Below are 8,422 nucleotides of genomic sequence, written 5' to 3' on the forward strand. Positions count from 1 at the left end.
AATTGCATCCTTAATTGTGTATTATATTTTATAGGTTGTGGTTTATACAAGGTTGAGGCTCTAAACAATCAAAGTAAAGCATACCTTTAAAAAAGTGTTTAAATAAGTCGTTTCAGTACTGAAATTTTTTATGATGACGTGAAAATTTAGTTTTAATTGTAACATTTAAAATTTAAAAAATGGTGTAGATCAAGCAAATCTGCGAACACTTGAAAATTGAAGGTCCAGATAATGCATTACATGATGCACCATTTGTAAGACTTGAAGTGCATTTTTTACTCCCATGTATTTCAAGGTTGAGATGATGGGATTTGAGGATTTTGAGCATCGAAACAACTTCTTTTAGTGAATTTATCTCAAGGTTGAGATGATGGGATTTGAGGATTTTGAGCATCGAAACAACTTCTTTTAGTGAATTTTTGAGGTGCGTTTCAATTTGATTCTTTAGGGTTTCAACCTTATATAAAAGTTTCCCTAAAACTATATATATATATATATATATATATTAATTTATAGACCTGAACTTGACCTGACCCAGTGGGTCGGTCCAGGTCCATTTGACTTGGACCCAACCCAGACCGGGGTCTAGGTGTAACTTAATCAGGTTGTGTCAGGATTGACTGACCTGGCCCCAATCCGACCATTCCTTACCCAACTAATTGCCTCTCGTCTAAATGATGAAATCTCGGTTGTCACACTCGTCTCCAATCATACAAATTGGAGATTGTTGCTATTGTTATTCATGTATTCACCTTTTCTTGAGGACCAGGTTCCTTTACATCTTTCTGATGAAGAAGTTGGGAAGCGAAGTGGTATAAAACTTGTATGTTTGTTCAGACATGTGGGATTCCCATCAAGAAAACCTACAATCCTCTCTTTGAATCTCAATCTTCAAGCAAGGAAGGTTGAAGCACAAAAAGAAAAAATAATAATAAGGGGAAAAATTTGCCTTTGAAACTAAAACCCTACATTTTCTTTCAACTGCAAACAAAGAGAGAGAGAGAGAGGGAGCTATTATTTGAAAATCATAAATAAGATAGTGGTTTTAAAAAAGGATGCGCGCGGGGAGAGAGAGATTATTTGGTTTTCCTTCATAAAAATCAAGAGGACAAGAACAAAATTAAGAAATAAAAAGAATATAAGAATAAAGGAAGCCACTTCTCGCATAATGTATTTATTTTACCAGTTGTTTTACATGTGTTACATATCAAAATATCACGGAAGAGAAAGAAAAATTTACTAACCTCAGTATCAAAGAGAAGATGTAATAAAGTAAAGAATTGTATGCAATGAGACCATTTATCTTTGATACAAGATGGTCACAATTATTCACAACCATATGGTGTGAAATTTAATACCTTAGATGTGTTACAAAATTCAAGAAAATTTCTTTTGAAGTTTGAGCTTGGCCAATGGAATAATTTTAATCACCCAATTTCACATCCAATAGTCAAGATTAATTGACCACCTTGTCCCAAATGTAATCATCTCATTCTATATTTTCCCATACAGTAAAATACATGAAGATGTGGAAATATTCAATAATGAAATTTAAAGAAAGTAGTTTACAAAAGAAATACAAAGTACACATCCTTGCCAACTCACATCTCATCGAACACTAAACTATCTAATAAGGAAAACTATAATCCATTTTCAATCAAACGCAAATAATCAACCAAATCTAGATTTCAAAGAGAATAAAAAGTATAAATAATCAAGAATTTAAGAAAGGTATTTTTAATTTTTAAAATCATAGTTGAAAAATAAAGTCTTAGATTGAGTATAATATAAGGTGCCAAGCAATTATAGTCAAACATTTATAAGATTGGAAAAAGAAAATTTGTGAAAAAGTCTATTGGCCGAAATAACTAATAAATTTTATTGTGAAAGGAATAAATGCAAAATATAACTATGAAAATTTGGAAGAAAGTAATTAAGACAGAAATGAGCATATAATAAGCCTATAAAAAACCTACAAAGTGAAAGAAGGACTCATGTAATCTAGCTAGAGTATATATATATTTTTTTCTTTTTTTCAATTCTTTTTCTTTTCTTCATGGCCTATATCACTTACAAGCAGTCTTTTTAAAATAAAATAACTTCAAATAAAATAAAGGAAGAGAATACAATAAGATCTCAAGAACTTGAAGTTATTCAAACTTTACTTTTCATTAACAAAGAAAAGACACAACCTATGCTTGGCGGAGATTACTTCAATCGGGCGTCTTACACCTCACTTTGAGTCACCACCTTTCGATGGTGTAGGATCTAATAGTCAACCTTTAATTTCAACTGGGAAAGTAATTTTTAGGCCACTCCAATGGAACATGAACCCCTTTAATCAAAACTCAATAGCTAGGTGAACTCCCTTTGATAACCTAGTTTGATAAAGATGTTTTTCTTTCTACCATACCCTAAACCCTTAACCCAATATGAGATGAGATGATGGGAGAGATGAGAGAGAGTGGGGCGTGTCCCTTAGATTGAAGGGAGAAAGAGAGAGCAACTTTCTAAAGAGAGGTGTTTTCTTAGAGTGGGGCGTACCCCCCTAGTTGGCTTATGAGAGAGATGGAAAGTTTCAAGGTGTAAGAATATGGGTACGGTGCTCCCCTATTTATTGATAAATAAATAGGGAAGCATCCTATCCATATTTATAGTGCTTGAATAAACTTAGGGTTTCTTAAGGTTTTTCCTGACTTGCTTCTTTATGTGATATTGAATATGCACCATTGACCTTGGGTGACTTATAGAGTAAGAGATATGACCCGTTCATTCTATAGATAAGTCATCAAAAAACATATGAAAGATGCTATAACTACTATACCCCATTTCTTAAACCATTTTCTCATCAATTAATTCAAATAAGAAATTAATATATGATGATATTATCCTTTATTATTTTATGTTCAAGTTTTCTCATACATGCCAAATTTTATTCCAAAAATTTTCTCAAAGCTTAGCTTTCCAAAACATATCTTACTTATCCCGCAAAACAATAGCTTGTGCTCTAAAAAATAGTAAGTCACCTAGGTGGGGCATACCACCCTTTGTGGCACATAATGGGCCGTACCTAATTTGTCACTGTGGGTTCATAAGTTCTATTAGGCCTCTCATGCAATATTTAAAATAATATTTATTTTTTAAAAATTCATAAAATCATATTTGAATATTGAAATCGATATAAAATCAACATCTCTGTTTTTATAAATCCAAATATGATAAATGAAATATCTATAGATTTAGCAAAAAGCAAATAACAATTTTAAAAAATCATATATTATTAAAATAAAAAAAGTAAATACTATGATGGGAAAATAATCCATATGTTATAGGAAGAAATGTGCACTAAGGCATTCTCCCTTCAACTGTGGACTACGAACCATACATGTTTTTTCAAACTGACCCAGTGTTGCCTGTGACCCACAATCCATGTAGGGGATCATTAGTGGGTTACCAAAGTCTAGCCAATGGGCAAGGGGTCACAGTCCTAGTCTGTGAATTTCAGGTTCTCTCCTAGTCTGTGGACATGGGTTATCTCTCGCACATACACATACACATACACATACACATGCTTCAGTTTCCAAAAAATGGCTATCAATGTGCATACCGTGTGATGGTATATGAAAGAGACTTTGGCCCATCTCTGAAGGCCTCCATCACACACAATGGTCACACAGTCCTCGACCCACTTTTCTAAACATACTTGATCTTATTAAGGGATGACCCATCTAAACCTTATTGGTTTATTTTTCTACGCCCAAGTAATATGAGTTTTTTCCATCCAGACTGACCTACGTACAATTCAGTATCAGCAAACATCGTTTGCTTAATATGATCCATATGAGCTACTGAGTTCATGTTCCACTATATAATTCAGTTACAAAGACTCATGAAGCCTTTAATGGCCACACACACCTGACACAAAGTATATTTAAAATAATGAAAAATATAGAATAAAATGGAAAATATATCATTTATAGAGGATGAGAAGAGAGTGTGGGTCTCATCAACTAGGTTTTTATTATCTAAAGATATATGTAAATTAATTGATTTTCAGGGGTTTTAATATCTGAAATACATTCTAAATCATTACAAATCCATTTTTGCATAGGGTTGTTAATGGTATGGGCCAGGCCTTATTTTTGGGCTTTTGGCCAGGCTGGCCCGGAAAGCTCGAAAAAGAATGCGACCCTGCCCAATAAGCCTAGCCCTGCCCGACCTAGGCCATTTAGAATGCCCTTAAAAATAAAACCTCTACTCTTCAAATTTTCCTTGTTTGTAGTATGCATAAAAAAAAAAAGACACAAACAAACAAAAAAGCAAGATGCTAAAATATTTTAAAAAAAATTTAAAACCAGTAGAAACTCATCTCTCTTTTTTCTCTAAAAACCTGTTTTTCTCTTTATCTGGAAACCCAATCTCGCTTTCTCTATAAAAACCCAATCTATCTTGCTATAGAAGCCCAATATCTCTTTCTCTCTCTAAAAACCTAGTCTCTTGCTTTCTCTAAAAATCCCATTCTCTCTATCTAGAAACTCAATCTCTCTCTCTCTCGTTTTAAAAATCGAATCTCTTTATTGAAACCCATTTTATCTCAAGAAACTCAATCTCTCTTTCTCTCTTTTAAAAATATTTTAGCATTTTTTTTCCTTACCACCAAGAAAAGTTTGAAGTATGAGAAAAAGGCTTCTTAATGAGCCGCCCGGGGCCCGCTTAGCCCAATAGTCTTAACGGCTGGCCCGGGCTTTTGGGAACAATTTCGGGCTGGGTCTAGATGATTTTGGGCCTCGGGCTGGATTGGGTCTGGCCTGTCGGCAGCCCTAGCCTCATGTCCAGGAATTTACGACTCAAAAGAAGTAAATATGATAATTAAATGAACAACAAAAAAAAAAGACAATAAATAGACCAGTTTTAGGGCACAACATTAATTTTTGTTTTAAGATTCATCGTCATGGTTGTTGAAGTGATAGACCTTGGAAGTGTTGGATGATCCACAATTAATTATCTTTATAATGGGTCTTTGATAGGGATGCTCTAGAATAGGTACATCCCAAGATGCATTTAAACCCTACTCTTATTTGTTAGGACGGTGTTCATTTTTTTCATATCAAAATGGAATTTTTTTTAAAAAGATAACTTTATCATTTTTCATCAACAACCGCATTTAAAGTATTTTTTGTAGTTCAACAACAAAAAATACACCAATTTTGGTTATTAAAGAACTAAAAATTTAAAATTTTTGATTGTTGAATAACCGAAAAATGTTTTCTTTCTTGTGGCGTATTTTCTCTAACTCTCTGAAGTCATAGTTATCCGGTAAAATCAAAAGGGAACAACTAATTTGAGCTCTTAAATTTAGAAACAATTTTAGGGATTATGAGATTACAAGATTAGGAGAAATCTTGTAGCGTATTCTCCCTCTACCTCTTTGAAATCATGGTTATCCGATAAAATCAAGGGAACAACTAGTTTGAGCCCCTAAATTTAGGAGAAATCTCACAGATTATAGACTCACCAAAAACGCTCGCAAAAGGTAGAGAGAGAGTTTTAAAAAAAACCATTTTTATCCATATAATGTTGGGAGAGGTAGAAAGAGGATATGGAGAGCCACAAGAGAGAAAACAAATTTGGATTATGAAAGTTGTTTTTTTTTTTAAATTCCCATTTTGACATGAACAAAATGGACACGGTGGTAATAACGGAAACTATTCGATAGAGCTGTAATAACGGAAACTATAACGAATATGTATGTAATTTTCTCTAAATGTAATATGTGTAGCATAAATTTGACTATAAGCACCATAACCTTTCCAAGCCACTCTGAATAATGATTGAAAAAGAATTAAACATTTTCCATCTCTTTCTCTCTAATCATAAAACCCAAAAACATACTTTCTCAATAATTATTACCCCTAAAAAAAAATGTAACCCAAAGTAGTAGCTATTACAATGAGTTGTAATGGACAATTTAAAATGTAATTAAAATCTTTAAGAAGAATACACTGGGCTCTAGTAAAAACAGAAGCAAAATAGAACATCGTATTTTTCGTCTTTGTTTGCTTAAATATTATGTTTCTAATCTCTTCAGTGATTTTTGGCTGTAATTTTATACTATAGAATTAAGGTGCACATAAAAAATCCAGTAGGAAATAATGTTTCGAAGTTGGTAAACCTTCGACCTCCAAAAGTATGAATATAAAGAAAAAAAAGAATTTCAAGCCATAAAAATAGTGCATCATGTAACAAGTTATTTAGACCTTCTATTTCAAGATTTTTAAGTGTTCATAGATCTCTTTGATCTGCATAGTTTTTGAAATATTAAATTTCATTAGTTAACGTTGCATATGGATTTTCAAGCTATTGTAAAATTTTCGACACCAAAACCACATCATTTGGCAAATTTTAGAGGTGCAATTTACTTAAAGTATAAGATCCCACCTTATATGAACTTCACCCTTTATAAAAGGATGAGGTTTCTGTGAGATCTAGGCTGTATGAAAACAAAATAAAGCCTCACCTCAAATCTTCATCTAGAAAGTACTTTCGGTGATTGAAATCCCTATGATGGCTCTAAAATCAATTTCCAACGTTGACAAATAAAATTTGAAACTCAAAAAATGGTACAGATCTTACGGACTTGTGAATACTTATTTTCAAAGTAAAATGGACAATCTAGATAATTTGTTTTAATATACATTATTTTTAGAGTTTGAAATCCTAATTTGTTTTCACAACCATAATATTCAAGTCGAGATGATCAATATAAAAGTTTTCCAATGCTTGACTTACAATATGCAATGAGTTATGAGGTGAGGATTTACTTATCTTGATAGGGTTGCAGCCCTATCAAACCATTTTCCTTTAAAAAATGATACCCTAGATAATATAAGTCCTTACATAAAACATATCTTCCTAAAATGCTTTGTATTTAAGATGAGGTTTATGAGGCACTTACACAAAAGAAAAGAGATTTTTATAAGGACAAGGCTTCATGAAAACAAAATAAAGCTACACCTCAAATACTCGTCCGGAAAGCACTTTCACAAAGGAAATATCCATGATGGCTCTAACATCAATTTTCAACACCAACAATAAAAATTAGAACGAAGAAAATACTATAGATCTTGTGGTTTTGTGAACACTTAACTTTTGGGCGAAATAGACGTTCTAGATAATTTGTTACAATATAACTATTTTAGAGCTTACAATCCTAATTTTTTTTTCACAACCATAATGTTCAAGTCGAGATGACCTATGTAAAGGTTTTTCGATGCTTGAAATCTAATTTTGGATGAGTTATGCAGTGAGGCTTTACTTACTTCGATAGCATTGTAGCCTATCAAACTATTTTCCTTTTATTTATAGATGTAGTTTTTGTAAAAACCAAAACTTTACAAAAAAAAAAAAAGAAAAAAAAGAAGAGAAAAGAACAAAGAAAAAAGAAAAAGTAAAGCCTCACCTCAAAATTTTATCCAAAAAACACGTTGACTATGGGAAATACGTAAAATAACTCTAAAAACTATTTCTACTACTAATTATTAAATATATAACTTAAAAAATAGTGCAAATTTCATAGATAAATACTTGAAAATAGACAATTTTAGATAAAAATTTCAAAATCTTATCCAAAAAACACTTTGAGTATGGGAAATACCTAAAATAACTCTAAAAACTATTTCTACCACTAATTATTAAATATATAACTTAAAAAATAGTGCAAATTTCATGGATAAATACTTGAAAATAGACAATTTTAGATAATCACAATATACACTATTTTTGAAATTCTTATCTTTTAATAACCATGATAATTAAGATCAAAATGATCAATTTGAAGATTTTCAACACCAAAACTTTATTGAAGAATTTTGAAGTAAAATCTTTACCCTGTTTTTCGTATAAGAGAAAGTATATAATGTCTTATTTTAACGTCGACGGGCGCTTTACAGTTTACACGGTGTTTTCCTCCAACGTTATTGTTTCATTTGAACCTCTACAATAAGAGTCAAGGTCATTTTATCGGTGCGGTTTTCACAAGGTTGCAACCGTAAATAATCAAATGAAGGGGTATCATCAAATTTGATAATAATAAATCATTTTGATGTAAAATATTTTTAGGATTATCTTAAAATCTATTTTCATATATCTAATTATAAAATTTTAAACTCTAAAAATGGTTAAAATCAAGTAAATCTATAAACATTTAAAAATTTAAAAAATAAATGGTCTAGATAATGTGTTGTAAGAGGCACTATTCATAAGACTGAAAATCTCTTTTTCTTTCATAATCATACTTCATGTCGAGATGCTCAATTAGAAGACTTTTGAATATTAAAATAAGGAAAAAATTTATATGAAGTCAAGGCTCAAAACAATCAAATTAGAGCCTATCTCAAAAATTTCACTAGATGAGGTTATTATG

This window comes from Amborella trichopoda, chromosome 8 (genome assembly GCF_054954075.1).
Source record: "Amborella trichopoda isolate Santa Cruz 75 chromosome 8, AtrichopodaSantaCruz75HAP2 v2.0, whole genome shotgun sequence".
Lineage (NCBI taxonomy): Eukaryota > Viridiplantae > Streptophyta > Magnoliopsida > Amborellales > Amborellaceae > Amborella > Amborella trichopoda.